General features: G+C 43.6%; 1 protein-coding gene across 2 annotated transcripts in view; it reads left to right on the top strand.

The window, feature by feature from the left end:
* Positions 1-8682: 8682 nt before the first annotated feature.
* The window catches only part of LOC144936921 (hepatocyte nuclear factor 4-gamma-like), a 60498-nt gene continuing 46982 nt past the window's right edge, over positions 8683-22198 (top strand). For both annotated transcript variants that reach the window (XM_078864155.1, XM_078864154.1), the window contains exon 1: positions 8683-8856. The gene's annotated coding sequence lies outside the window, so the exon portion shown is untranslated. The remainder of the gene's footprint in view (positions 8857-22198) is intronic.

The raw sequence follows: 22198 nt of genomic DNA, 5'->3' as shown, positions 1-22198 counted from the left end.
GAGCACCCAAGCCCTGCTCTATCCCATCAGGGCGATGCCTTTACGACCGCGTGGAAACGCGAAGCTTTGATTCTTGAATGGGTTAAAGTGATTTGTTTTTGACAGTGGGCGGCAGTTTTTTCCCAGCTGGAATGTGTGACCTGAGCTACAAAATGTTTAATATTTTTACGAGCCGTCAAAGAGGACCTCCCCCACTCCCGCCCAAGCGTATGTGAAATGGTGAAAATTCTGAGCTCCAGAATTCTCGACTGGAGGGCAATAAGGTCGAGATTTGGTAATTACTGCGATGAAGGTCAAGCCACGTTCAAACATGTCCTCCAGGTCACTTATTGTGCCAGATTTCGATGCAAATGTTTGATGCAATTGCAGTGACGTATTAATGATAATAATGAAAATGGAAAGAGAACTGAAAGTCAGACGTATTCTAAATGTGGTGCACAAGCGACGCATTGTAATCGTGAATTGATTAATAAGTCTGACGTCAGGTATAAGGTAAAGGTGCAGCCCTGCGTTTGCTTGTTTTCACACTAGCAGGAGCTGTCGAGATCCCCTCCCCTCTAGAGGGTAATTTGGTCTACTCTTCCACGCTGGGCAGATGTTATGGAAGAGTTGGGAGTACCCGCACACTCTACCCCACCACACACGACCTGGCCATATGTTAAATGAGGTGCAGCCATAATTTATCCTGCCGGGTGGTTCAAGGCAGTGGGATTAAAGAAACAAGTCCATTATATCGACTTGTGTCTGGAGAATGAACCACAACGATGACGTCTTTGGATTTGCAAGTCCATTGTGCCAACCATTACCCTATAGCAGCATCCCCATTCTGATGTATGGACCGTACGTTGAACTTCTTTCGCACCATACGTAGCCAACCGTGCTAATCGGAGGTTTGGGGGAAGGACAACAAACTAAACACAAAAACCTATAGCTTGCCTTAACCAAAACATTTTTAACGATGAATGTTGCTGGCATTCAGTTGCATCATTTTGTTCAAGGGTCATGGATATCTCACAGTGAGTCATCACTACTGCAAATGCTGCTTTAATTGTGTGCACTGTGGTGATAAATACTAATTTAGAGCAATCATGGTCAATATTTATCCACACCCCAGAACTATGGGGAAATTAAATTCAGCTAAGATTTGGAGGCCGCTTGGCTACTGTGGGGGGGTTGTACAAACAGCTAAGTTTCCTCTGTGGTGCCAAGCTTTTTCGTCCACAGAAGTAATCTGAAAATCTGTACACAGTTACCCCATAGGGCCCTCATACCTGCTCCCCTAGAGTGTAAACAATGTACCTACAAACACTGTGTGCTCACAACAAACTCTTGCTGGGGGGGGCTTCAGTGTGAGCAATACACGTGTTATGACTCGTTCTCTGTCATAACATCCGAGCAGTAACTTTACGACATAACTTCGCTGGTTATGCTGAGGTTAACAGCGTGTTAACAATTATACAATACCCCGTAAAATGAAGTATATGTGAGTTGCTATGTGTTATTGGAACTGCCTGCTAGCTAGACTGGAGTAGAGCACTGGTTGGAATGCTTGAGTTACAATTGGATGGTTGGGTTAGGGTCCTGGCTCATGGTCAACTCAGGCCATCGTTCCGTGTAGAAACAATACAAGTGGTAGTCGTATAAAAAGAGACTGGTGACCGTCATAGAAATGTGGAATTTCCATTGCTGGCTTAAGACCGTCAAAGGAGATGAGTGTCTGCACATGCTTGATTAAGCCAGGAGACAAATTGACTTGACTCTTTCTCTAGTGAGAAGACTGTTATCAATACTTGATGCAGTTGCCCTTCCGAGTGAAGAGATTTATCGTTGCGGTGTAACTGTAAAAAACACGATTTAAGTGATTTTTTTAAAGGAATAAAATAAGTAATTTTCGTAGTACATAGTCAACGAGCTATCTCTGTCATCGACTGTTTGAACGTTTTATCGCGTCGAACTTTACGAGCAGTATTTTTGTAAATGTTGATTGAGAGGCGTTGCTCTATCGTAACGCGCTTGCTACGCCTCTTCCACCGATTTGACTCATTTCACAAATTTAAAATCCAAATACGAAAATAAAGGAGATGTTTGTTGTTGTTGTTGTTTAAATTCCATCCCCTCTAAAGATATGTTAATTTTCATCGACTATACGTAATTATAATGATCACATCAAGCTGTCTCCCAGCTTTCATGTTGGTGGCTCTGAGACCATCCACTCACAAGGCCTGAGAGGCGGGCTTCGTTACTGGCAACCCAGGATCTCAGCTGTGCCAGCTCAGTGCTCAGCAGAGGTCGCAATCGGGTACCCGATACCCGTACCCTACCCGATACCCGGCTAGCCGGGTATCGGGTAGGGTACGGGTACGGCCGGGTACGGGTACCCATTTGCGACCCTGGTGCGGCCGGATACGGGTAAGGAATCAAAACCCGTTTGCGACCTCTGGTGCTCCGACCTCTGAGCTACTGCTTGTTGTGTTTAGTTTGTTGTCCTGCCCCCCACCCCCCAACCTCTGATTGGCACGGTTGGCTACGTACGGTGTGAAATAAATTCAATATACATACAGTGCCAGCTCCATAAATGCATAGTGTTAACAGTAATTGTATTCAGCGTGCCATATGGAGTTTATTTACTACTACTTCACTGCTTCCAAATGCATTTATTCGACAATTATAAAGGACTAGCCTTTTGCCCGTCCAAGGATGGGTGTATTGCAGTAAATCTGAAACTTGCAAGCGAAAGGCAGACCGTGACTTGATATTCATTGCATCAATGCGTGTGCAATTTGTAAGGGCGCGGTGACACAGAGCTATTTCATTTAAATGTTATAATCCCTTGTTCATCATGACGTCCTTTTTACTTCTATGTCTCAACAGCGTCACGGAGATCACGTGACGTGAGGGTTCTGCCTTTGTAGCACAGGTCGCAACCTGGTACCCGATACCCGGCTACCCGGCCGGGTACGGGTACCCGTTTGCGACCCTGCTGCAGCCGGGCACAGGTACGGGTAGGCCGTGAGTCACCGGTGAGTCACCGTTTGTCACTCATTTCCCAACGTCTTGTCTCTTCTCACAATTCAAGTTCCTAGAATCAACCCACCCGCGCCTGCAACATGGCTTCATCCCAGAGGTCGCAATCGGGTACCCGTACCCTACCCAATACCCGGCCGGGTACAGGTAGCTGGGTATCGGGTAGGGTACGGGTACCCGATTGCGACCCTGGTGCGGTCGGGTACGGGTAAGGAATCAAAACCCGTTTGCGACCTCTGCTTTGTAGTGAGGGTTGTAAGTTGACGTCGAGGAGGGGGGAGGAGGCGCCTCGCCCCCCATGTGGAGTGACGTCACCCGCTAATTATTATGAATGGAGGGGCGTGTCCATTTGGATGACATCACCTTAGAATGATTATTAATGAGGGGGGCTGTTCAATATGGAGTGACGTCACCTGCTCATGATTATTAATGAGGGGGAAGGGTGCTCCATGTGGAGTTACGCCACATGCTCATGATTATTAATGAGAGAGGGGTCCATGTGGAGGACGTAACCTGTTCATGATTATTAATGAGGGGGGCTGGTCGACGTGGAGTGACGTCACTTGCTCATGATTATTAGTGAGGGGGGCTAGTCGATGTGGAGTGACGTCACGAGCGTTAAGGACAGACAATCCTGGGTGATTAGAGTAGGTATTTGTACATGTTTACCCTTTTCACAAACAATACGTTGTTCAGAAAGAATGTACACATATTTATTTATTCAAGTAAATGCGCAACTAACTTTATTTCTCATAAATGGCATTTAAATGAAAAAATAACATGAATTAGAATGCTGCTATATTTTAAGGATATAAAAAATTATAGGAAAGTAAGATTGAATATTACAGAATAAGAACATTTGGTATGTGGTATAGTAATTTGATTAGGCTTTCCAATTAATTTAAACACTTGGTTTTTTTGCTTTTTCAATAGTTATCTCATTGTCGTCGTGCATTGAGAGACAAATAATCCATTGAGATCTCTCTCAGAGCGAACAGTGAATGTCATTCACGTTCCACAGCAGCCCCCAGAATGGATATCATGGAGCTACGTCTGGAATCCATTCGGTGGACCTCCGTCCAACACAGCAGGGGAGAAGCACCTTCCCACATTGCCCTGCTGATTGTCACATGACACAGGAAGTGTTCCGGGATTAAAAACATTAGAAGTGCAACATATGAGTCACGTAACTAGCAGACTATATTTTTTATTCTCAGAGTTCGAACTTAGCCCAAAATCACGTGATTGGATTTATTTTGTGTGTATTCACCAGTGACCGGATTCGGACAATAAATTCACTACATTTGAAAATGCGGTTTAACCACAGGCAGCTGGCTGGATGCAAACCCAGGAGTTCAACTGTGCCGGCTCAGCGTTGCGATCTCTGGCCCACCCACTTTTATCGCACACACACAAACACAGCGTATTGTACTTTGTCACACGATGTTTTTAAAGTGTGCTAATATAGCTGTGTCATGAAGCAAATATACGTTCTTCCGGAACACTTCCTGTTTGCAGAGCGTCACGATATCTTAAGAAACAGGTCCTCAGAATGTGACATGGTAGAAGTACTTTTGGAATCGCTTTGGGAGGCTTATCTTACCGTATATGACGCCGTTCTCCTTTGTGCTCTGTACAGAGTGACCTTCTGTTCCTGGTAATATATTTTTTATTTCAACCCTCAAAGCTTAGCTTAATAAATTGCTTGAAAAGTAAATTTTATATACCGGCTTGTTAGGGAAGCCATGAATTACAAGGTTTGAGTCCAAGAAGCTTGAGACACTTTAGAATCTATTTTAGTCCGATTGTTCCATTGGCACTGTTATTCAGAGCTCGCCGTTAGCACTGAAAGCATCCCCTCGCAAGCGTTTTCGGATCGTACCGCACGTCTTTCAGCACGGTGTCTGACGTTTCGTTCCACGTGCGGGAGCAGCTTCTTCAGGAACTCAACTGGTAGCAAATGGAGCGAAACGTTGGACAAAGTCGAAACAATGCACGGTACAACCGGAAAAACGTATCGGAGAGCCATACAGCGCAACTGCAAAAACAGTACGGGTCTGTGTTCACCGATGTCACAGAAACATCTTTGAAATTAATGTAATGCACCTGTTAATCCACATTCGGTGCGTGTAAATATGAATGTGTCTTTAAACCCGCCACCACCCGACACAGCCAATTAGTAAGGTTTGTCACGGAAACAAAGCATGCCAATTTATTACTAGTTCAGCAACCCGGTGTGGTGGAGAGTAAACCCACAACATTTACAGTAAATCTACAATATTTAAAATTGTTTACTCTCCATCACTGGTGGGCTCAACTAGTAACAAATTGGCATTTTTTGTTGATGTGACAAATCTTACTACTTCACTGTGTCGGATAGTGGCGAGTTTAACGACACATTTACACGATCTAACCCACATTTTTTTTTTAAAAGGGTATTTATTGAACGTCAATAAATCTAAGGTGTTTTATACTCGGGGACAAAATAAGCCAAAGTGAAGTTTAAAAACAAATTGAATGTGTTGGGTTTTTTGTTGTTGTTGCACAGTTATTGGTGACCGGGCTGAGGCTCTCGACGACACACTGCATTTAAGAACGCGCGTTAATCACGGGTGGCTAACTGGACTCAAACCTAGGATCTCACCAGTGGCAGGTCAGTGGTTATGATCCCGTGAGAAAGCTATCCACCTCGACGCTTGAAACCTCATATAATCAGACGCCGTCACCTGCATACGATACCAACAGCTCAACAGAACCTCAAGTGCCTGCAACTCAGGAATTGCGAAGCCCCCGTTGAGCTCCACCGTCACCACCCTTGCATGCTCATCGCTGTGATGAACTTCTCATAAACGATGGCATTGTTGTCGTTGAGGGAAATGCAGAAAAATCCATCATTGTACTTTACCGCTTATTCTCCGAAATCTAGACTCTTGACCTTTGCCAAACCACAATGCCTAGCATGGTAAAAAAAAAAATGGTGCACTAACAACTCGCACGGCAAGGGGAGTCCCCTATCCAGCAGTGGATTGGCAAAGGGCTGTGTATGTACATCAGCGCTGATGATTCCTTAAGGATTTTCAGACATTTGGATATTATTCCTTAAGGAATTTGGACAAATTCCTGGACACTTCTTGCAGTAATAATGATTTCTCTATGGGAAACATGTGAAAATCTCGAGTCACATTCATGGGATTCTTTGTAATCGAGCTTCTGTCATAGAAAGGGTCATGGTGTGTATTTGTATCTATGATTAACTTTTTTTGCACCGTACGTAGCCAACCGTGCTAATCAGAGGTGTGGGGGAAGGACAACAAACTAAACACAAAAAGCAGTTCTAAAGAAATTAGTTTTCAATCTAGATTTAAAAGTGCATAACTCCAGTGGCTTCCTAGTATCGGAAGGACGAGCGTTCCAGACGACCGCAGAAGCGCACCTGAAAGCGCGCGATACGGTGACCGCCTTTGTTCGATGGCCAGCCAACTGCCGCTGCTGTGAGGATGACCAGAGTTCGCGTGATGGTTTATGCTCCTTGATGATATCGGCAAGGTTTTGTGGTTCATTTGTGGTAGGCAGTGTGTGTGTGTATTGAGTGCGACCTTAGCTTGTGTTCGTTTGGCAACCGGAAGCCAATGCAGCTCGGCGAGCACTCGACGGACATGGTCAGGTTTTTCAGTACCCGTCACGACACGTGCCAAAACCGTTACGTGCCACCATTACGTGACACCGTGCTGCATAAGAGTCAACATCTATCAAGTGCTGATCTTGTCGAGATCTTGTCGGGATCAGCACTCACAAGCAGCAGCAATGGCCGCCGGCGCTACCAATGGTGGCGCCGCCATTGCGCGTTCCTTCCCATCCCCACCCCCCTGCTCGCCCTCCGTGGGCCTCGTCAGTTGGGCGGCCGCCGCTGTTTGCCGTATCGATCGGTCAAATATGTGCAGAGAGAAGAGCCGTGTGTGCAACCTCCGCGTGGCCCCCACGACTTCAAACACTCCAGCATGGGGCAAACATGAATGACCTCTTCCACGAAAACAAAACATGCGTGTGTGTAAATGCACCACAAGCATGCTGCTTGGCCATCATGTGCGGCATACAGTGCAACAAGTAGCATGCTGCATATTTTCCGAGTTTAAAAAGCCTGAGAGTCTCCGCGTTCAAATATCTCTGTTGGTGGTAGTGCCGAATTGGTGGTGTCACTGAATTAGTGGTAGAAATTCCACGTTTCTATGACAGGAGTTTTATTCATGCCAACCACTTTGACGAACAGCAAAGTGGCCTTCGTATTTAAGAATAATCTAACTGAAAAAAATGGCTGAGTTGACCCCGGATTGGGATTCTAATTCATACCGCTTCTGATTATGAATTAAAGCCAAGCATTGTAGTGTCCATTATGGTAATTGTTGTAATTAAGATTGTATTATTTTTATTTTGCTCTGTACTTCTCTAGAAAGTTATTGCTCCATGTGGCATCTTCAGTGTTTTGTTTCCACCAATTTTGCACCTCCAGTCACTTACGCCTTATCTTGTGTGTATGTATGTTGAACTTTTTTGCCACGGGTTATAGCCAACTTCTAGGCACGATGAGCTCCGGTCTTAATATCAATCTGTGATATTTATTTGTGTACATACAAATAATAGTGACAGTTTTGGCAAAGGAGCGTCATCTGTCAACCACAGTATATTTTAAGTGGAAAATCCCCACTTGCAACTAAAGTAACTGTTTATGACTGTGCCATTGTAGACTTAATCTGGGACATTTGTTTTTTGTTTTTTACCAGTGCGGGATTTTAACCAAATTAATCTAATTTCAAGTAATTTAGTTTCACTCTCACTTATGGCCAACAATAGAACCAAAGATGCACAAATGAGAGCAAACAGATGCTGTACAATCTTCAATTACAATTGCACATCGCCACTTGGATTCAATTAGTATCATTTTGAATGGATTTATAATTCATAGTCAGGGAAATGGCAGCGTTGGTTGTCCGCATTCTAACAGTAGGGCCACGTAGCTTTTCAATTCTCTAAAACTGTTCTGTCAAACCCATCAAAACCACTCGTCTTCCAAGTGAACCTTGATTACACGTGTTCCTGAACTACTCTCTGTTGTGTCTTGAGCCACAACAGAGTGTTTCCCAAGTTGTTTGCATCACCGGCGAAGGGGGTAGATGCCATGGAGGTCGTGTATCACCGAGCCTAGGCCTGACATGGAAGTGTGCCAAGCGCAAAGGCACTTAAGCCCTCCTACAGCGAGGATTTTTGAAAAACCTGTGGGAACATTTAACTCTGCGAGACAAATACTCACGCGCATTTTCGTCACGCGTGTTTACATGGCAACGATCGCACTACTGTCCCCGGTAGATTGTGTGAGTGCGATGTATCGTATGCCACGCAATCCGATAAACCGAACTGTTGGTGTGGCAGGATGCCGCCTTTAACGCTGAGCTTGGTAGAGAAAGCGCTGTAATTGAAACCTCGCACCCTGCTCTGCCCAAAATGAAAAATGTTTAAAACTTATCCACACGACCCTTCCCTCCCCCCCCCTCGTGTGTGTAACCTCTTAATCTGCTGCAGCAGCGTATTTGTTCATTAAGGCTAAGCCAGAGCGCTCCGATATGGCCCTTTCTCGCACACACAAAGGCCCGCCTGTGTGAATAACATCGCTGCGGCGGTAGCAGCGCACTGAGACAACCACTCGCACAAACGGCGAGACATCATCCCGCTCCGGGCAATGAGCACGATGAACGGCGGCCCACGCGGGGAGTGGGGACGCGCGTGAAAACGTGGCCACCTGTCGCCCGGAAGGATCCAAGGACAGCAAGATCGTGAGCGGTGAGCGCGCGAGCCCATTTATTTTTTTGGGGGCTGCATACCTGGCAAAGGTGGCAAGCCGCTCGGCTTTGCAAGCTTGGTGGGCACGCTCGGTTTGCAAAGTCGTGGGTGCCGCCAGGATCACTGTGTGTTCTGGGGCCTCTTGTAAATTTAGCTTGTGTTGTGTTGTGCGACTTGCGTGAACATTGGTTTGGTTTGATGAAAAGTTATTAAGTGTAGGAATTTTTTTTGTCTCGTGTGCGAGGTTGCTTGTCTGAATTTGGTTGGCACTCCCATTGCCGTTGGAGCTTACCTGTGTTTTGGTAGGAAAAAGTTACGAGCCAGAGGTTCAATATATAATCTGTTGTACAGTATAGTGTTTGGATTAGAGTATTTTGCATGTGAAGAAAATACTGTTCATATTGTGTGTGTACGGGCTGTGTATTCAAGACAAGTCAAAAGTGTCAGCCAACTCAAACAATGAGGTGGTGCGCATCTCTTTCAGCTGGCTTGAAAATGCAGAATTTCCACATTTCCATGGCAGGGCCCTGTCTGAGGCACAACAGATGTGGATGTTCAAGCAAAGTGGTGCTCATTCTGTTAACTCCAGAGCAACGATGATAAGCAGAGTTTGACCCGTGTTTGTGATTTCTACCTGGAAAGTCTTGTGTAGCTAGCCAGTCAATACCAGCATAACACTCGTACAAGATTGTGACATTCCGTGATGTTTCTAGTTTTATCTAAGCGGCTGTAGCTGTGTGCACAATGTTCCCTGTGTATTGGAGCCTAACTCAAGTGAATTATGTTTTTAAACCTTGGCATGCCGCTCAGTTCATTGGTAAGGCAATGGTGTGGCATGACAGTGTTGTCCACAGTGATTGGTTATTGCGTCATGCGTGGAGAGACCGGCTTATAAGCATGCAATGATTAACATGCATTGTTGGGGTGAGATAGTGGTTGGGTTGTTACCATTAAGGGTGTTGAAACTGGCAGATCACATTGACATTGTGATGAAGATGATGATTATGATGATGTAATGATATTGATGGTGTGCTGGTGATAATAATGGAGAAGGGAGCGGTGATGGGGCTAAGTTTTAAAGTACCAGTACTCTGATCATAATAATTCTGATTATTTACCAGGCATAACCACAGTGAGTATTCAGGCTTATTTTCAAAAAGGTCCTGTATTGGGGCTGTTCGCCCAATACAATTAATGAGTGCCACACAGCATTGATATCCTCTGACCCATCTCACAGTCCAATGGCTACAACACCTGGCAAGCTCTGGCAGCCACTCATACAATCACTAACAATGTTCAATCCAGCTTAGCTTCGAAGATCCGATGACTAAGCAAACATAGAAGCGTTTGACCAACGTTGGTCCGACGCTTCCAACCACATGCCAATGTTAGCCAAACGTTGGCATGTTTACTGGGGAAATCAGGTGCATTCAGGGTTGGCAAGTGACTCGGCTCACGGTAATTCCACTGCCTTCGTGGTTTAATGAATTATCGGGATTTCACTCAAGAATCAGTTCTTGTTTTAACATTGCCATCAATGCAGTAGCTCCTTTCGTGGCTGCAGAGGTAATGTGAATCTATTACAACACAGCATGTACAAATACAATATAAATTATTCTCGCTCGCAATGTGACACGTATCGTGAGCATGGACATCTGTTTTAATTCATGACGTATATTTGATCAATTCAGCTACAGAATGTGCGTATATCTCATGAGTCAAAATTGAGACGTAAGTTCAAAAATCAGTTATGACTATTTGAAGCTTTCGTGACTGCAAGGATTCATACTCTTAGGTTTTTTTTCCCGGTAAAGTTACGTAGGTAAGATACAGCAATCGTGCTGTGACGGTTCCACCTGAAGACGGAAGCTTGTGTTGCCTCCGAAACGTCGTGATTTTTTATTTTATTTCTATTATTTCTTCTATTATTTTTATTATTTATCTTTTATTATTCATTTTTTTACCTACGTGACTTAACCGAAACAACCTAAGAACTATCGTGGTCTCATTGGTGATTAGGTATTGCTTTTAACAGTCGTTTGTAATTTTCCAAAATTAATTACTTATCGCATTATCCATTTTCATGGCTTTTAATGCTGTATTCCCACATTCGTCCGTTGACTCTAATGGTGATGGATCTTGCACAACTCGTGATTCCATAAATTAACGTTTTTTTGTACCGCCAATACTGATAACATTTTTGCTGTTATACAATGTAATGTATTAAAATTAAAAAAAATGTAACCCAGTCTCATGACCTTTTCAAGATGATCCTATATTCGTATGCTGGCCATTTTACATCGCAGGAGTCTTTCACTTGAACATGTTATGGACATTGCTTAGAGTAATTTGTACGAACGTTTAGTCCTGATTGCTGTAATCCATTGGCTCTTAACCTTTACTGCAAGCCTTGTACTCCTTTGGTTCTCAATCTTAATAAATACATAGGTTTGATGAAACAAAGTAGGTGTACTTACGTGCCTCTGCTTAATTGGCATTTCGATTATCTACCTTCTCAAAAAATCTGGCACGTCTCGCACCCCTAGAAAGGGCATCTCCCACCCCCAGGGGTTCGAGATGCACCCCACGGTAAGAACCACTGCTGTCAACGCTTGCTCTTCAAATATGTATGTGGCCATTCCCTACTCGCCTCCATGCAAACCAACCATTTATTATTATTAAGCAGCTTGGCCTAATGCAGACTAAATGGACCAACGCCGCTCGATGGTGCGAAGTTAATTGTGGAGCGTTAACCCAATCTCCTCCCAATTGCTCAAGAAAGCGCTCGACAGGGGGGTCTTTGTCTTCCAAACAATAAATTCCTCGCGTGAAACAAAATCAAATATCCCCCCCCCTCCCACGGCTGCAATTCGTATTACTGTACATATCCATTCCTCTGCCGAGCGTGTCTGAACAACAGCGCAGCGCGATTGGCGAGTGCACGAATGACATAAAGAGGGCCCTTCTTCTCCAAACGTAGAAAAAGAAACAGTCTTTACAAACATGCCGGCAGTGGTGGCGGCAGGGGGGGGGGCCTCGAACGTCATCCGTTTCTTGAGTTTGCTTTGCGCATTTTGATCCGCGTGATTAATGAACGCGTCGGGCGCGTTGACATGGCTAAAGGAAATGCGACGACACGCACGTTTGAGAACGAGAGAGTCTTATCGCGGCCACACGCCGAAAATGTTGGGGTCCTACGAGTGTGAATGCTCGCTTCACGGCCGCTCTCGGCAAAGGAGGAATGTCAACATCGCGGTCCTTAAACCCGGCGGAGAGCCATTCTTCACTGGCTCGAGTAGTGTGGTGGGGGCCTGTGACAGGCACAGAAATGACTCGCAATATAGTGACTCAGTCAGTCACTCTGCTTTCTTTGCCACAAACCAGTTCCTTCAAAGCCACCGGACTTGCTTGAAGCGTGCGTTTGAGGATGGGTGCTGTGTCGTACGGACTCGGTGGTTTAAACGGTGCCGGACAATTTGGTATTGAGCCCTGCTCCGATGACTGACGATGAAGGAGTCAAGGATGAGGGAGGTGGACAAGTTGAAAATGGTAACTCGTATTTTTATGGACACAATACACCCGTTTGGGTGGGGCTATTCTTAGAGCCCTGGACTCAAGAGGATGGGATCGCTGGGTCAATCGATTTTGGGGATGAACTCAACAAATCATCATCCCTCTTTGGGTTGATGAAATAAGTACTATTTTGTGGTTGTTTTTCGGATAGACTGGCTCTTGTCATGGGAATGTGGAATTTCCGTCTCTGGCTCAAAGCTACCAACATAGATAAGCATCACCAAATCAACGTCTGAGGTGTATAGCCTGGACGAAAATACACTGTTACCTTGTTGTTTATCCATAATCATCAGCCATTGTAAATCCGCTGCCGGCCTCCCCGCACCGTTGGCTCCCCACGCCGTTGCCATTCTCATGGACCTGCCGATGCCAAAATCCATCTCCTGCACACAAACCGATCTCATCGCTCTCTGTCTCTGCTGCGGTCATTCTCTTGTGCTCAAATTCTCCCTTGGCTACAATTCCGTCACCAGTCTCGTCCATCAGCTCCCATTAGCAGGGTTAGCTACGTACAATGTGTAAGAAGTTCGACACACATATCTTCCAGCGATGTGTCCTGCCACAAGCCCACTTACTTTCATTATCAGTCAGTATAATGTTTTTCTTTGTGTTTGTCCTCTGATCCATGTGCACCTGCTGCTGGCTCTCAGTATAATTATGGACTTTCATCTCTTCATGCTACTTTTCAGCTTTTCTTGCATTTCCTTCATCACTTCCCACGCCGCCTCTCTGTATTTCCTAGCTGGCATTGTTCGCTGATCTTCAGGCACATCTTGCTGCTTTTTTCACAATCCAGTTCAGGTTTAGGAAAGCTCACCTTCCTGATTGCATCCACCTCTTTTACGCAATTTATCTAATGGACAGTTTTCATGTGATCTTACATTTATGTAAACTACACCAATAATGTAATGTCTTGTTCTGCTTTGTTGTTGTCTAGAATTCTTAAAATTATAATACTGCACTCTGGTGAAAGCCTGACACGAACAATTTTAGAGGTGAATCCTTGTCTGAGGCTTGTTTCATGCCCCGATGTCTACCATATGATAAGTTAACAATGTCGAGAGCGGGCACAATGCGTCAGAGGTCAGAGTGCTGAGCTGGCACCGTTGAGATTCTTGGCTCAAATTCAGGCGGCTGTTTGTGATTAAAACTGGCTTCCAATGTGTCGGCATTTGATGGCCTTAGCCTGGTCACGAATGACTGCACAATCAACCATCACGTTAAATCTGATTGAACACTTATGTTTTGCTAATACACTACATAGAGGCCACATCAGTGGATCCCAAGAGGTAGCTCGGGAGCGTCCACTTCATTGGACCATTCTCTCACGTCAGTGCACTCTTCTGCAAGAGATCATGACGCCAATAGCACAGCCGGAGATCAAGTATACAAAAAAGGTTGACTGAAATGTAATTGTCTGCAGCCCTTGAGGACACTGAGATCGAACACTGCGAGCCATTAGGGGATGGTGTGAAATCTCACCACAACGCGGGCAACCTGCTTAGAGGACACCTGGGAGCACTTTGATCCTCTCCAATAAATTTCATTTTATACTTCATTAAAATCATACATTTATCACCTAGAACCTTGCTACCGGGACGGAAAGTACCGTGCCGCTTTCCCCCATTTGATTGTGAAGCCTCAAAATTAGACAGCTGCGTGAACCCTGTAAAGCATCGCGTCTCCCGGTGCTTAGTTGTCTGTTTAACTTAAGACGCCTTCCGATTTAGTCGCTTAAAATGCACGTGACGTGGTGGTGGTGGTGGCAGTGTCATTGTACATTCTCTCTGTACATACAGCACTGTGATTATCAAAAAAAATACTTGATTCTGGGGATGTTACTTTGTAAAATCGTATCACGTCTGTATTTAATTGGATTTGCTGATTGGTTGAGTATTTATTTAGTGCACGTGTTTGAGACCGGAATTCGTAGGAGAGTTTTTGAGCTTTCGACTTCGGTACTGACCGGGGGGGGGGGGGGGGCAGCGAGGGTAGCGGTGGGGGGGAGCTCGATATGAATGCTGAATTAATTTCCCTCCCATTTGTTAAGTAAATAATCATATTTGATTGATATGATCATATCTTTTTTTATCAATTCATGAGTATAATTTAAACCTGTTTGCTCGATAAATGCCTCCCAGTCATAGGAGTTGTTTTACTGTACGTGCCCAATGTGGTTCGTGTGGATTGGTGAATTGGAGGCCCGGGGTTGGCTCAAATATCACTTACCACCGATGTTGGCCATCGTCGGGAATGGAGCTCAAGTTGCCGGGTTCATAGTGCAACGTGCTAACCACTGCACCGCACTGCCCTCCCCTCTTCAATCAATCAAGTCGCATATTTTAATTGACAGATGAGGGCCCGATGAGACGCATTCTTCCCCTTTTATGTGGAAGACTTGAGTGATGTAGTCGCAATATGGAGCCAAGAGTGAAGTGTCTCTCCGTTTAAGTGAGTAACGGGCCAAGTGGCCCCAAGCCAGTGGTGAAGATTGCGCAATGCCACGCTGTACACAATCCCCTCCGTATAGCATCGTGCGGTTTTGGTGTTTCATAATACGGTCACGTGGCCCAGATCATGTAAAAAAATATGATTCTGAACAGTGTCCGATTTGATCTACAAATTCCACACAATTGATCATAATTTATATTATTGTTTCTTTTGGTAAAGTCACGTAGAAGGTAAATAATAAAATAATAACAATATAAAACAATTACAGTAGAACAAGGTTTATATTTTAAAAAAAATATTATTTTATTATTTCCCTTCTACGTGACTTTATCGAAAGAACCAAGAATATGAATCCCTGCAGTCATGAAAGCTTTAAATCAAGATTTGATCATAATTTTTTAGTTGATCGGATCTGATGTGGTTCATGTCAGATTCTGATAGTTGGATATATATTTTACCGATCGACATTCTTATTGTGCTCCATTAAAAAACGTCCCCATTTAAAGCTCTTAACGTCATTTCAAATGTACATCATATTTAAATCTTACAGTATAACAAGGTTGTAAAAAAAGTCAAACCTGTGACTTCCTCAAGGATAAATTTGGTACTACTTTCAAAGACGAGAACTGAGTTTGATTCCCTGATCAAGGAAGTTGAGGTTTATTTTCAGGCTGCTCTTGCTGAGGCTCTTTGGCTGAGTCTATCCAACTCTCAAAATAAGGTTCACACGAAACATGATTTTGTTGATTTTAAACTAAAATAACCTATTGAACAAAACTATTTTTATTTGATCAGGTATGGCCCCATTGAGCTATATAGCTCATTTTCAGAAGCGACCTGGCCACAAATGATAGCTCAACGAAGTGGCTTGTCATGTGGAATTGTATATTAGCCAAATACAACGCATGTTTCAAAATGTGGAGGGAAACACCGGAGGACCTGAAGAGAAATCCACGTGAACACTGGGAGAACATGCAAAAACTCCAAATATACAGGCGTCAGGGTCGGGATCGAACCCACGACCTCCTGTATACCGGGCGAGGCCGTTAACGTCTCGCCACAGCGGGGTGTCGGTGTGACGGACGTTAACATCAAAATGCAAGAAAGCAAAGTGCAAAGCTACCACCTAGCGTCCGCTGTTAGTACTACGACCAAGCCACTGACAATTACATTCACACTCGGGTTCAGAAATGGAAGCGTGCGTGGGGGTTGAAACCCGACCATACTGGCGTTGCTGGGCAATAAAACTCCCAGGTTGGGAAAGTAATTAATGTGATTTGAAGCAGGCAGATAAAGCGGTATTACCGGCAATGCCGGATTTTTGTCGTTTTTTGTGTTGACACACGTGGGCTTGGCTTTGTGTGGAAGAGTGGTTGAGCCACGATAGGAAATGGGTGGAACCTGTTTGATTGCAGGGAGGGAAAGTCAATATTGCAATTGTAGAAACTTGCACGCCCAGGGAAAGGTGTATTAATGCACAGGTCACACAGTGTGCCCTTGTTCCCAGGTGCTGGGTAGCGCATTGGTTGTGGGCTCGGCACTAAGCAAGTTTGCACGAAGTTTGTGTTTTGGTTCACGGAAAGTCAAGTCAAAGCGTCTTAGTGCTAAAATGGGAAATGGGGCGACACTCATTTCTGCTGGAAGCTCTGAAACGGTGGTGTAAATTCCACCTCATTGGGAAAGGTTGTTTACTCCATAGGCTGACTGCTCTTTTGGCTTTCCCTTAAATTGTCCAATTTTATAAATTGCAGAGAGGTGATAGACTGACTCAACTCCTCTCTGGGGTTTGAACTTGGAACCGTCCAATTTTGAGTCGGGCACTCTCGATCCACCAGTGTAGCTAACGCACACTTTCACTGACAACCTCCATCTGGAATTTGAATGTGGAACCTTTCGATTGTTATCCGAGCATTCTATTCACAGTGCCGCATCCAGTTTTTAAAAATCTCTGTAAATAATTGCTGGCGTGTACTTCGTTTGTAGAGCTGACATTTAAGATCATGTGACACAATTCACAACAGCGAGCTGTTGTGTTATTGCCATAGGGCAAAGGTCACATTTGAAATTGTTTAATAAAAAATACATGTGAAAATCATGTTTTCAATTAACTGCCGGTATTTTTTTCGATTAACTGTTCGTATTGAGGTTGTAAGAGAATTAATACTTACCAATGGCCTCTCAGTTGGTCAAATAATGGGTGTTGTAAATAAGTGGAATTCATAATCTCATAAACTACTCGGCGTTCACTGCTACTTTCTGATAGTTTACAAGTATGCGTCAGGAAAGTTATGCTGCTTTTTGAAAAGGTACACGAGGTACTTTGCAAACGCATGCAAGCAACATTATTTTGATATTATGTCTACATATTTTCTGTATTGGCTATGATAGGTCAGTTGGTAGAACTATATATACCGAGCCAGCAGGAAACTGCAATGTCTCGCAAATAACGATTATTTGTTTACGCATTCAAGTATGTCTCTGTTTAGAAAAACAATATTTGGATATTACAGTAGTGTACATTGAGCCATGTAAAAAAATGTTCACTTACAAAATTACGACAATCGATACCTAATTTCTGATAAATCCTTATGTAACTACAATGATGTAATTTCAGTTTCTGCATAACAAGTTTTACTGCACTCATTTATTGGCATGCTGTAAAACAGGCAATATGAAATAAAAATGGAGATAAAATCCATCAACTGTTTCTTTTTTAATCAATCTCTTTGAAGCTTTCCTGTTCGTCCGATTGCAACAGATTTCTCGACAGGTGCGTGTAATTGTACGGCGTTCCCTCCGTATTCGCGAACTTGCTATCCGCTGTTTTGTTTATCCGCGAACCGCATGTGGAACTCTCCACGGCTGCACCGAGAGAAAGGCAGTGATGAGATGAAGCGATGAGAGAGAATGTGATGCGAGAAAGTGATTAAATAAAGTGATGAGAGATAAAGTGGTAGGTAAGATAAATAAATGTTATGATAATTTCAATGTATTTAATAGCTTATTATATTTATGTATTAATTTAAGGTATTTTTTGGTAGGAAAGTATTATCCGGGAAATTTGCTATAAATAAGCATCTCCGTAACGTACCCCTCGCGAAAGCCGAGGGAAAACCGTAACTTAATCGAATCACTGGTAAATACAACTTGGGGTTGAGAGAGGTTATATGATACAGAAAGTTCAAATTGCTCCTTAATGCATGCACTTGTTTACAATGAAGGCCCCCACTGATCGGGAGTGTACCGTGTTCTCTTTCGGGGGCAATTGTTGAACTACATGTAATTTAAAACGGTTGTGGAGGCACCGGGCTGTATAATTACAAACTACATTCTATATAATAGGAAATACGTTTTAAAGCTCAATGTATGCCCATGGAAGGTTATATTTGTAATTAATTACGAGTGAAATACAAATTGCATCACGGCTTTAGAATTATTACATGAGAAACGTGCATTAGGGACTCTTAATGGCTCTTAAACTTTTGTAATTGCGGTCGTTACAGAGTGATGGCAGGTTGCTGAATGGCCTGGAGCCTTTTGTAACTAGGACTCACCTTACCTGAACAAATAATAATAATTTATAAAGCGCCCTTAAACAATTGTTCTCAGCATCAATACACACTGTACACTGTGCTGCTGGATTTTGGAAAATACAGTACAGTAAAACATATATATAAAAACAGTCTGCTGTCTCATCACGGAAACTTGTTTATGCCAAAAAAAATCTGAATTTGTTTTACTCATTGAAACTCATCAGCAGAGTCAGACAGACCTTTGCTCGTTTATTAATGTATGAACTCCTTTTGAACGAAGATGGCCGCTGCATCGCGCGCTTTCAGATGCGCTTCTGCGGCCGTCTGAAACGCCTCTTCCTTCCGATGTTAGGAAGCCATTGGAGCTATGCACTTTGAAATCATCTCCGTTGAAAACTCATTTCTTTGGAGCTGCTTTTTGTGTTTACTTTTGTTGTCCTCGTCCCCCATTTTCAATTCCCACGGCTGGCTACGTACACCGCGAAATAAGTACAACATATACAATTTCGCTGTTTTGTAATGAATTGGCTGCCTGTGTCGAAGATCTTGCCTATAACATCAAGCAATCTCGCAGCATTTGTTTAACAGGTTGGGTTGATAGCGGGACTCGGAAAGTTGAATCTCATTCAGAGTTTTCCTGATAAAACAAATGCTAATGTAGCACATTTGTCCAGGAGGCACATTGGCAAATTGACTGAGATGCTATTTTTACTTTGATGGGGTTGAGAGAATACAGGAGAACTCCTCTTATACTCTCTGGTTCTTTCGGTAAAGTTCGAATTTTTCTATCTACGTGACGTTACCGAAGGAACCAGAGGGTATGGATCCCTGCAGTCACGAAAGCTTCAAATCACGACTGAACTCCTCTTATCTGCGGTAATGTGGGGGATCTGTATCGTGGATTCTCTTATCCGCGGGGTTATCTGCAATTTTACTCCTCTCATCCGTGGGATACCATGGTGGTGAGATGTTAACAGCCTCACCTGGTATACAGGAGGTCGTGGGTTCAATCCTCACCGTGATACCCGTTTATTTTGACTTTTTGTGGGTCTTGCCTGGTAAAATAAAAGGTTTTTAAATTCACCGATAACTGCAGAAAATAGGATTTATTTGCCGTGTGACTCCTCTTAATGGTGAAAATTTTATGGATAATAGGATGCCATTCCACAAAGACTTCGGGGAAAAGTTGTGGATAATCACTGATAATAATGAAGAATAGGTCCGCGGACAATCGGAGCTATTGTGGACCCCACAGCTGCCGCGGATAATTATAGGAGTCACGAATAATAGGGCCGCCGATATGAGGAGTCTGAAAGATACTGCTACTGCCCATCACGACTGGTGCTGGGGCCCGAGGTAGAGTGATGGATGTGTGCATGGGACATCCCATAATCGTATACCAGTATGGTAAAAGAAACTAAATGGATATGGTTGGGGGTCAGAGATTTCCGATTCGCTGCATCATTTTTTTTCAGAGCAGCAGGATCGAGGACTACAGTGCAGTGCCACAGATGTCCAACAGTGACAGGATATGAGAATAGGTTTTCCCCTTTTTTTTCTGGCAACAGAATGCAAACAAAAAACGTACTCTGATAATATATGCATTGTCCTTGAAACTGATTGGTCCACACCAGAGACCGCTTTCTTTTGAGCCTAGTCTCAAAGCAGTGTTAGACCAGAGGACGCCAATGCATATATTATCAGAGTACGTTTTTCGTTTACATTCTGACCACAAGTATTGTGGATAATGCAGACATGATTCCTTGTAAAAGGTTTCAGTTTGGTGTTTTAACATCTTAACACCTGTTTTGTTGTCAGAAAAAAGGGGAAAACCTATTCTCATATTTTGGTACTGGCAAAGGAGGTCCCATGATGTAGTGACAGTATACTTCAAGTCTGGTGGCTATCTTGCCTGGGAGGGGATTGCCACCATGTGTTTAATGTGAGGAGTGTGAGTTAATGCAGTATTTAATTCACGTGACCAAGCGTAAAAATAGACTGAAATGGCCTTCAAAATATAAACCGTCTACGAGGATTACATCACCAAATGACATCTCACCCAGTTGTAATGTTTGGATTCAGGGTGTGTGCGTGCGGTCACGTCAGAGTTGCCACCTCTCCTGGTTTTCCTGCTTGTCTTCTTTTTGTGGTAGCTGTCCTGGAAAATCTGCAAGTCTTCCTCAAAAATATTAAACAATACAATTCTAGCTTTTTGTCAGTCATGTATTGTTCTCCCTTCTCAAGATTTGTTTTAAATCTCAGAGGTAGAAATCCTAGGTAATTCTGGTGTACACCAGATCAGGCTGGTAGAGCACTTCCTTATATACTTTTGTGAGGCTTTGTATAGCATTGTGGGTTTCCCAAGATGCCTTGCGGCTGTTTTCCTCTGCGTGAACTCTTTAACTACTGGCAGTGCAGGCAAAGTTGCCTTGTGTTACGTGGCAGTTGTGCACAGAGATAATGTTTTATGGTGCCACTTTTATTTGCGTCCCTTTATGCAGAGCAGCCACCTTCAACTCACATTAACAACTTGTTTACGGGCAATGCCCTTCCCCACCCCTCTAGTGGGAAACCTAGGTACTGTACTGGTCATATATTAGGTCCATTAAATACGCACACAATCACTGTATTGTATTCGTGCTTTGTGGCGATCAGGCAATGCTTCTGGAGAGTATTTTGCTCTCATTATGACATTGTCTTTAGGCACTGCACTTTACCCATGCACAGCCCCTCAGTTTGTTTGAAGTCACTTTGTGGTAACATTTTGGCCAAATTTAACCTCGGTCTAAATGTCCAGTGATAGACCTTGAGGGAAAACAAATACAGCAATTTACTCATTGCAAGTAATGTCGCAGTCCAGTCTATCGTTTACTTTCCGTTTATAGTTGGCCAAGCTTTGCTTGCTTTACCGAGTTAAGATTCAATTTAGTTTCATGTTGTCAAAAAAAATGTTCATGTCAAAAGACAAAGCTGCGAGGTTGAGTCAATTCAAGAAGTATCGCTCTTCTCAAGTGAGCATGGGTGGAAGGGAACACCAATTCATCAATATTGATTCTAAAGCTCACTGTGTGTGTAAGGATCGGTGTTTATTTTCAATTCCTATATGTCGGTGTGTTTAAAATGTGTTGACGGGCACCCCTGCTGCAGCTATTGAGGCACTACCATGCATTCACTTGCAATGTTAAACATAGATCGACATTTGATTTTTATATCAGATTGCGAGGTGAATCTCTACACCCCCCTCGAGATTCAGCCGGTGGTGGGGATTCCTATGGTGGTGCCCAAAGTACAGCGTGAGACGTTTGAAAATATTGGCACCAAGTTTGTGAAGTGAATGTACACCAAACTGTATTTGCATTTATTGCGTGCACTATATGTGTGCACATTCATAGCATGCGTGTAATAAGTATACGTGTTGTATAGAGAGGTTCTGCGAGGTTGGTATTAACCATCCTGCACTACTATTTAAATAGCCATGGTTAAGACGAGACTATTACATGTTTGAGCTGTGGACAATTATTTCCTCGTAGGATTGCGAGACATGGTGCCTAGTGGGATGGCTTCATCCAGCAGTGGATTGACCACGGCTGATGATGATGACGATGCGCAATAGGTAGAATAGGGTAAGATTTGACGTGGTGCTCTTTTATGGAAGACTGTAATTCCAGTAATGTATACCTCCCCGTGGGGGTAAACTATTATAATTGTGGGGTGATTTAAAGTGTTGCATGTGGTTCATATCCTCGTGGATTTTTTTTTACAGAATTGCCCAGTGTACATTTAAA

Source organism: Lampetra fluviatilis, chromosome 17 (genome assembly GCF_964198595.1).
Source record: "Lampetra fluviatilis chromosome 17, kcLamFluv1.1, whole genome shotgun sequence".
Classification (NCBI taxonomy): Eukaryota; Metazoa; Chordata; class Hyperoartia; order Petromyzontiformes; family Petromyzontidae; genus Lampetra; species Lampetra fluviatilis.
Note: the sequence above shows the minus strand (reverse complement) of the source record. Positions and strands in the feature narration are given on the sequence as shown.